The 8,573-nt window shown below is 39.9% G+C and overlaps 1 protein-coding gene across 3 annotated transcripts in view; it reads left to right on the top strand.

Moving 5' to 3' along the window:
* The window catches only part of IL1RAPL1 (interleukin 1 receptor accessory protein like 1), a 1,334,031-nt gene that overhangs the window by 869,605 nt on the left and 455,853 nt on the right, over positions 1–8,573 (top strand). The gene's annotated exons all lie outside the window — the stretch shown is intronic.

Genomic DNA, 8,573 nt, shown 5'->3' with positions numbered 1-8,573 from the left:
CCACCAGGTTGGTCTGACAGGACCTGCCTCTAATGCACCCATGTTGGTTGCCCCTAAGCATAATCTCCCCTGCTGGCCCCTCGTGGACATGTGCCAGGATAATTCTCTCCAAACGCTTACCCAGGACCGAGGTAAGACTGGCTGGCCTATAGTTTCCTGGGTCCTCCTTCATCACTTTTTTGAAAATGGGAACCACATTGGCCCTTTTCCAGTCCTCTGGCACCACACGATTGTTTGGGGTGATTTTCCCTGGGGGAGTGCTTTTCACTAACCAAGTTTTGAATAATATTATTCATCTAGGTCTGCAACCTCTGTAAATTATAAATACAAGGAAGAGACAGTTGCCTAATATTATGGAACATGCTGGCTCCAACTGCACAGGAGAACTTAAGCTAATCATGAGCCTTCCTGGAGAGTGAAAAGAAATTTAAAAAGCATTCTGATGTCCTTTCGAGATCCCCTAAAGTTTAGCAAATGAGGGAGAAATGCTGTTATCTACTATTTTAGAGCAGTGGAAAAGGTAAGAAAATTTAATAAGGATCTGATGAAGTACAGAGTATTTTCTGAGATGGGTTATATTTCTATACACATTCACCAAAATTCCATAAAGAGCTGGTAGATCAAGAAATAACTTTCATTTAAATAAAGAAGCATAAATCCAGCCAAGCTAGCCCATTCAAATTAATAGAAGTTGATCAAATTTGTATATTCCTCTCCCAAATACCTTTCACCAAAGTCAGAGTACAGAATATTAGTCCTCCCTCTCCTTCCATAGATATTATGAAAGCCCTGAAAAAAGCTTGCAACTTTGACATTCATTTTATCATCACTGGGTTCTGGAGACATTGAAATAAACAGAACACTTCTCCCACTGCACCACAGCATATCCAAGCCTTACCTAGCCCTGTACTGATTCCTTTAAATTCCATTAGATAACATTCCTTAGATAACATTCCAAAAGATAAAGGTTCCTTTAGATAACATTTTTCCATACTTCAGCATACTTTTTAGGATGCCCCTCACTTGACATAATGCAGTCATACTAGTTGAAATGGCAGATCTTCCTTTAGGCTTAATGATGTTTAACAGAATCTCAAACTTAACTCTGGCTTTGGTGGGTAATATTGAAATGGAAGCATCACTGAAATCTGCTGTAGTAAATCTGCTTCCTTATAGCGAAGGGCCAGTTGGGCTTTAACAGGCTACGCTGCAAATTATTAAGGCCATGTGCCAGTCTTCTCTTCACTTAGATGTTAAATACATATTAAATTTCAAAACTGTCAATATAATAAAGTTGAAGTAGCAAGAAACTAAGTAAGTGTCTAAATATTTCTAATCCTTTTTCTATAGATCATATGTGAGAAAGTGGGCTCTTACATTATTAATCAGGCTGTTTAACAATGCTTGCTAGTGGCTTGTTTTCTTCTTAGAGGATTTATTTCCCCTTTACATACTAAGAGAAATTAACTAGATTTCTTTGAGTTGTAAAATATAATTTACATACCTCAGTAGTCAATGGAATATAAAAAACAATATGTATAAAAGAACATGGCAACTGAGCAGTTAAATCCACCAAAGCAGGGAAATTGCAATCAGGGCATATGATTCGAATCAGGGTAATTCTAGATGTTGCAGCATTTAGGATCCACAAAATGCACTATAATATTATTATAAACCTTGGCTGTTCCCCAGTGTCTGAAGTATAATGATCTATTACAAGCTCAGTGCATAAAATAACTTTTACCTAAGTAATTATTTTGCATTGAGCTAAGTCTTCTATCCATTAAAGCAGCGGTTCTGAACCTTTTTCAGTTGACGTACCCCTTGGTTTCAAAGTGAGACTTCATGTACCGCTTTCAATGGGAAATTAATTTTTTAGGCCCTTTGACCTGTGTTAGATAATGTATGACATATATCTCATGTACCCCGATGAGATTTCATATACCCCTGGTTCAGAACTGCTGCTCTCAAGGCTGTTTACCATACTTCCTACTTCTGTGGAGCAGCAATCTTCTCTGTCATCTACATCAACTATGTGGGATATTGTTCCAGTGTTCCAGCGACATGGAAGGTTGGCACTTGCTCTATTATTATCTTATGAGAGTGGCAATATTCAGGAGATTTCTAACTTTGTGTCTAAATTATCTCTTTCAATCTCTTTTCCTTTTTTTACTTTTTAGTTTCTTACACAGCTGTATGTCCTGAGAGGTTATAGGGGTGTAGGTTGTAGCTGTGTTGGTCTAAGGACATAGGCAGACAAGGTTCTTTGGGTGAATCTAGTATCTTTTATTAAACTAACTTAACTAGTTGGAAAACAAATTTTCAGGTTTAAAAGCCCTTCATCAGAGTGAGGAAGTGTGCTCTGGACACACCAACTGCAGAGACTTCATCAGCCTGACAAAGGGTTTTTAAACCCAAAAGCTTGCTAAAGTTTTTTTTCCAACTATTTAAGTTCGTCTAATAAAAGATACCAGATTCACCCAAAGAACCTTGTCTGCCTTGGAGGCTATGGGCACTCAAAAGCTTAACAAGCGATTGAGACTTTGACTAAAAGGCAACAGTGCTCTTTACCTCTGAGTCATCTGTTCATAACTCATTCTGGTTGATAACATGTAAAAGACACTAATTTATGGTGACTGTTTGGTCTTTATACATTGACTGACTAGTCTTGTTTTAATTCCCATCTGAAAAATGTCTAAATCAGAAAAAAGCACCACTACAGTTAGCACCATTACTAATTGGCACCCTCACTGGTAATTGCAGCAGAGAAAATAAGAATTGAATAGCTCTGGAGGTTGAGCTCCCAACCTCCTCCCTAGAAGTGAACCCTGACGTACATTAGCTGAGGAGTGTAGGGAAGCTTACTCTGCTGCTGGCACTCTTTTGCAGATAACTGAAAGATGTCAGTTCCCAGTGAAGTTACAGTTGTGCCGTGTGTAAGTGATAATTTTATCTCAAACTGCCTGCTAAATCCTGCTTCTAACTTTGTTTGCCAGTCTCCGAAGGCTGCTGTCAGGAAAAGGGCTTTTTGCAAGTTATATCAAAATGTTGATTAAAATTAAAGCTCAAGGTCTGTCACTCTCATATGGGTTATAAGACCCATGTCACCCTGAGAATCAAATACACTATTTGGTATTTGGTGTCAACCTATATAAGTTGTGGGCAAGAACCATTCATTTGTAATGTAACACTTGATGTCAGTCTTGAAGGGTTTTTCATCTGTCATTGTCTGTCCCTGAGCCACTCTGTTGGAATGATCAGCACAACGCGTATGTACAGATGTTAGATGTATGTACTTAGATTGACTATCCCTAGTTAGGTCTATCTCAGAGCTGGACTGTATGTACATTTGTGGAGTTTAAATGAGGCCAAAAAACTGCTGGCCTGATGTAACTTATTTCACCTAAGGAGGTGCATGACAAAGATTGGGCTAACTGCTGCCTGATTTAACTGAACATGTGTACACATTCCGTGTAAATCCCCAGGGCTAGGAAAGCCCAGCCATTTGCCCTAGCCCCAGGGTTATCGTTTTCCTACTACCTCCTGTGCCTTGACTTGACTGGGCTATTTTTAGCCCTCTGATCTACCCCCCACCCCACAACCTCTGGATGGACAACTTTCCCCATGGACCCACCAGCCCTTCCCCATCCCAGCAATCTTACCCCAGACCTGCTAGCCCGCCTCCAATCCTTCCTGCCCCTCCATCATACTTAGATTCTGTTCCAGAGAACATATGCACAAACAGGGATCCAATCACATGACTTAAGGCAAGAGTGATTGTAGATTATATCCCACAAAGGTGAACACATGCCCAAATAGTCCATTGATATTACTGGCTTCCACCATCAGATGATATTTTATAAACCATGTGTTTTTCAGGTTTATTGTAAAATAAGTTGTAAGAACCTTATAAAATGGAGTACTGCAGTGCAGCATTGCTATAGCATGAACATTTATTTATTTGTGTCATTTATTGATGTTGGTTTTCCAAACTCTTACAATGGAGTGCTCCTGCAGCTGACATATCACATCAGCTGAGGTCTCCTGCCACGGAGGTATGTGAAGCACACCTATGGTTGGAAGCCTGCATCAGCTGTGGTCTCCTAGCCTGGTGCACCCCCATGTCTGGGAATCCCATCAGCTAGGGAGGCTCTCAGCCATGAGAGTTTCTACGTGCCAATAGAGAGGGAGCCTAGGATTGTGGTCCCACGCTCCCCCTGCAGCAGCAATAAGGTGTGATTGGATCTAATTTGCAATCCCACAATCACATTTCCATGTGCATAGGGCATGGCAGGAAGTATTACTGTGTGGATTGCACAGCAGATCTTGTATCACTACACCTACCTGCTCAGAGCTGAGGAAGAATACATTACATTGTATAAATCTACCCCCAGCCATGCAACTGGTCAGTAAAAGATATCACTCACAAAATTTCTTGCTCCTCATGTTTTTTCCTGGACCATCATGGCTACTATATCACTCCAACACTAACAAAACATAGAGGATATTGGCATTTGCCATTTATAATAGGGAATCTACAACCTAAATAAATAAATAAAGGAGCCAGACTGTGCATTGATATCTTCTTCCTAAGCTTGTGCAAGAAATGTATCATTCCACGAAGACTCTTCATAAAGGTCCCTCTAGCTAACGCATACAATTCCATGCTATACAACTATGCAGGAGACCATCAGAAAGACTTATAAACCATTTTCTTCACCTACCTGGGTCAAAATGAGATTAATTTAAACAGGACATATTTACTTATGCTATTAAACATAAACATGATTTCACATGCAACGCATCTATCTTTAGATCTGAGCTCAGTCTCTTAAATTTATCCCAACCATACAGTTAATCCAATCAAAGATATCATCCACAAAAATCCTTGCCTCTGACCACATCTACATGAGACTCTTACTGCTCAGTAGCTCATAACTACAGTGCAGTAGCATAGTAGCATGACATGATGCTATTGCACAGTAGTAACAAGGTACTGCACAGTCAGTGTCACTAGAAAGCTGTGAAGGGATGCTACATTGCAGTAGCTCTAGTTACTGAACAGCCATTTAGTACTTGGGTATGCAAGTACTAAATGACTGTAGTCACAACTGTGCAGTCAGTGTCTTACATATATGCAGCCACTTGCATATGCCCATGTAGAATTGAATTGGAGGTAAATCTGTCCTAGCGAGAAAAATGGGTCTATCTGTGCACTGTGCAAGTCTATTTGTGGGGGCGACGTTTAATATTTTAGACTACTTAATTTAAAAGCTAGCATTTGCATTTCTCAGGTGCATCTAATTTGACTTCTCTATAGAAAAAAGGAATCATGGATCTAATTAAGCACTGACATTCCTATAGAAAGAACTACTGCCAGTAATTGGCATTAATTTGAGTTTTCACTGGTTTTTACTCCTTCCACTGAATTGAAAGATGCATACCAGATGTCAGGGTTAATTAGTGTGGTCAGCAGAACTCAAAAAGAGAGAGGATTATTCCTATTAGAACACATTAATGGGAAAAGAAGTTTAATAATCTTTTAATATTTAAATGTTAAAATCTTTTAATAACATGTTTGAATGAGGGTAGGCACCTTAAACATCGAAAATCAGGCCAGTGGTAGAACAGTAATTTTTTTCCTTTAAAGAAAAAACACTGTTTTTTCCCTTAAAGAATAGTCTGACTTTTTTTTAATGTGATTTGATGCTTGTTAGAAAGGTAATTTGATTTTCATTGAGAAAATTCATCTTTCAAAATCCCTTTTCAAAGTAGAATATTTAGGTCACCTCTCAATAGAATAACCAATGGTACTACAACAAACAAGAATAGCATTCAGTCTGTTTGTACCAAAAAAGGAAGCATAGAATGTTCTTCATTGGCAGCCATTGGTCTTGGGAGACCATAGAGATTGCACCTTTGGTGGTTTACCAGGTACCACCACAGCATCTTGAGTGGCTGAGGAGTCTGATGCATGACAAGCAGACCTTCTGGCAAGTTCCACATACAAGTTTGGTTGAGCTTGCACTGGCATGCCAAGTACTGTCTTGTCTTGCCTTGCCATGAATATTCTTCATTACAGTTAAGAATGTTCTTAAGAATGTACTTAATTACAGTAAAACCAACAAAACTATTCATTTAGCTTTCCAAGTAATTGCAGCCAAAATTTCAGTCCTTTCAAAAATCTAAGTTAAGTCTCTATACATTGATGCACAGCAAATGCTAAACATTGTTCCCTACTGAGTAAATGTCTGTCTCTTATTTGGTTTATGCATAGAAATGTCAGGTCTATCACCAGAGAAAAAGTCATCTTTGATGGAGGGTTTGGGGTTTTTTGTTTGTGTTTTTTTGTAACGTGAACATTACAGCTAAGTACAGGCAGTCAAAAAGTCCAAGGCTAAATTGATTTAATCTTTACAGGTTAGTCTAAACTGCATAGATTGAACTGATAAGCAACTAAGCATATGTTCACTTTTGATTTGGAAATGCAGCCACATGCCCTCAGCTCAGGCAGGAAGCCTTGGCTGGAGCAGGCAGCTTAGACCAAGGCTAACCCACCCTCCCTGTGCGGGGGGAGGGGAGGGTTGTGGGGGAGGTATAAGGCATCCTGGGAGGCTGGGAAACTGTGAATTAACTTGAAACTGGAGGGGATTTGGGACAAAAATTCAATAAACCAATTTAACCTAAATCAGTTAAGTCTGATATTACATCCATCCAGGTTTATCTTAAACTGGTTTGGGCCATTTTAAAATTAGTTTATGTGTGTTGAGCTTTTTTCAAAATAATCCTTTTACAGTTTTTTTTTGTTTTTTTTTAAATCCAAGATGTTCTGGTTACCAACGTACCATTTATATCTCTCACAAATCCAGGTTTTTTACTCTTGATTTCTTTTAACTAACCTGCAACATTTTCTTGCTATTTAGGTTAACTTTGTCATTTGTGAACTTTCTATGTCTTTGCCTTTTTCATTTTTTAAGGTCTGATAACACTTGTTGAGGGTTTAATTTTTTTCTTTCTTTTTCTTGCCTATCTTCTGTTTAACTTTTGACTGATGTAATATTAAACACATATTTTGTGTTGGTCAAAGACATAGAGAAGTAGGACTGCAAGGGATCTCCAGAAGTCATTTAGTTCAACCCCCTGCTTGAGGCACAATTATCCTTAACCAAGCTGTCCTATACAAACTATAATCTCAACTGTGCGCAAGACTAACCTCAACCCTGACACAACATAAACCTAACACCCTAACCTTACACAAGTAAAGCAGGGGAACGATTGCAGCCAATGTCCTGCTTCTATAAAATGTTCCCAATATATGCTCGAGATCCCAGCCCCCTCCTCCACTACAGAAGAAGGCAAAATCCTCCACAGTCTGTAGCAATCTGGCCATGGAGGAAAATTCCTTCCTGGCCCAGAATATGGCAATCAGTTTTACCCTGAGCACAGGGGCAAGACCCTCTAGCCAGGAACCTATGGGTTTGGTCCAAGAAAAACCATTAGCACACCCCCATCAAAGTCCCCAGCCTTGACTATGTAGCCAACACCCAATGCCTCTGGGAAGGTTTAAAAAACACCCTGACACATATAATGGAAAGAGGGTGGGGGACAGGTGGAGAACAACCAGCAAAGCCCGAACACATGGGAAACAGTCATGGTAGAATGTAGGCATAGCTACACCTAGATTATCCCTGACCAGCAGCTGTCCAACCTCTTCCTGAACATCTCCAGTGAAGGAGAGTCCATCATTTGCCTAGGCAGTCTATTCTACTGCCTCACTGTTCTAAGAATGAAAAAGGTTTTTTTTTTTTTTACAGCTATCCAATCTAAACTTACTTTGCTGCAACTTCAAGCCATTGAATTGCATCCTCTTCTCTGCAGCAACAGAAAAAATGTTGCTGTCTCTGTTCTTTATGGCAGCCCTTCAAGTATTTGAAGACTGCTATCGTGTCCCCTGTTATACAGTTTTTCTGCAAGCTGAACATGCCCAGCTTCTTCAACATGCCAAGCTCTCCTCATATGACTTGCCTTCCAAACCCTTGACTGTCTTTGTTGCCCACCTCTGGACCCTTTCTAGCTTCTTCACATGCTTTCCAAAATGTGATCCCAGAACTGCACACAGTACTTCAGATTAGACCTAACCGTGCCAGGTATGGAGGCACTATTACTTAGTACCTGCTGCTTTTACTCATGCATCTCAAAATTGCATTTGCCTTTTCTACAGCTGCATCATACCACAGATTCATATCTAGTCAGTCATCTACCAAGACTCCCAAGTCCTTTTCCATAGTGCTTCCATCCTGCCAGATGTCACTCATTTTATATTTATGTTTTTAATTATTCCTCCTGAGGTGTTTTTAATTATTCCACCTTGCATTTGTCTACACTGAACTTCATCCTGTTAGCTTTACAGCAGCTTTCCAACCTGTCAAGATCCTTCTGAACTGCACTCCTGTCCTCCAATGTGTTCACAATCCCACCAACATTTGTGTCATCTGAAAATTTGCTTAAGAAGCTCTCTAAGCCAGTGTGAGGGAGCGGCGGCTAGGGGCGGCCGTGAGCTCCCTAGCGCCCCC

Source organism: Crocodylus porosus, unplaced genomic scaffold (genome assembly GCF_001723895.1).
Source record: "Crocodylus porosus isolate Cpor-Errol unplaced genomic scaffold, CroPor_comp1, whole genome shotgun sequence".
NCBI classification, from domain to species: Eukaryota; Metazoa; Chordata; order Crocodylia; family Crocodylidae; genus Crocodylus; species Crocodylus porosus.
This window is presented reverse-complemented; position numbering and strand designations above follow the sequence as displayed.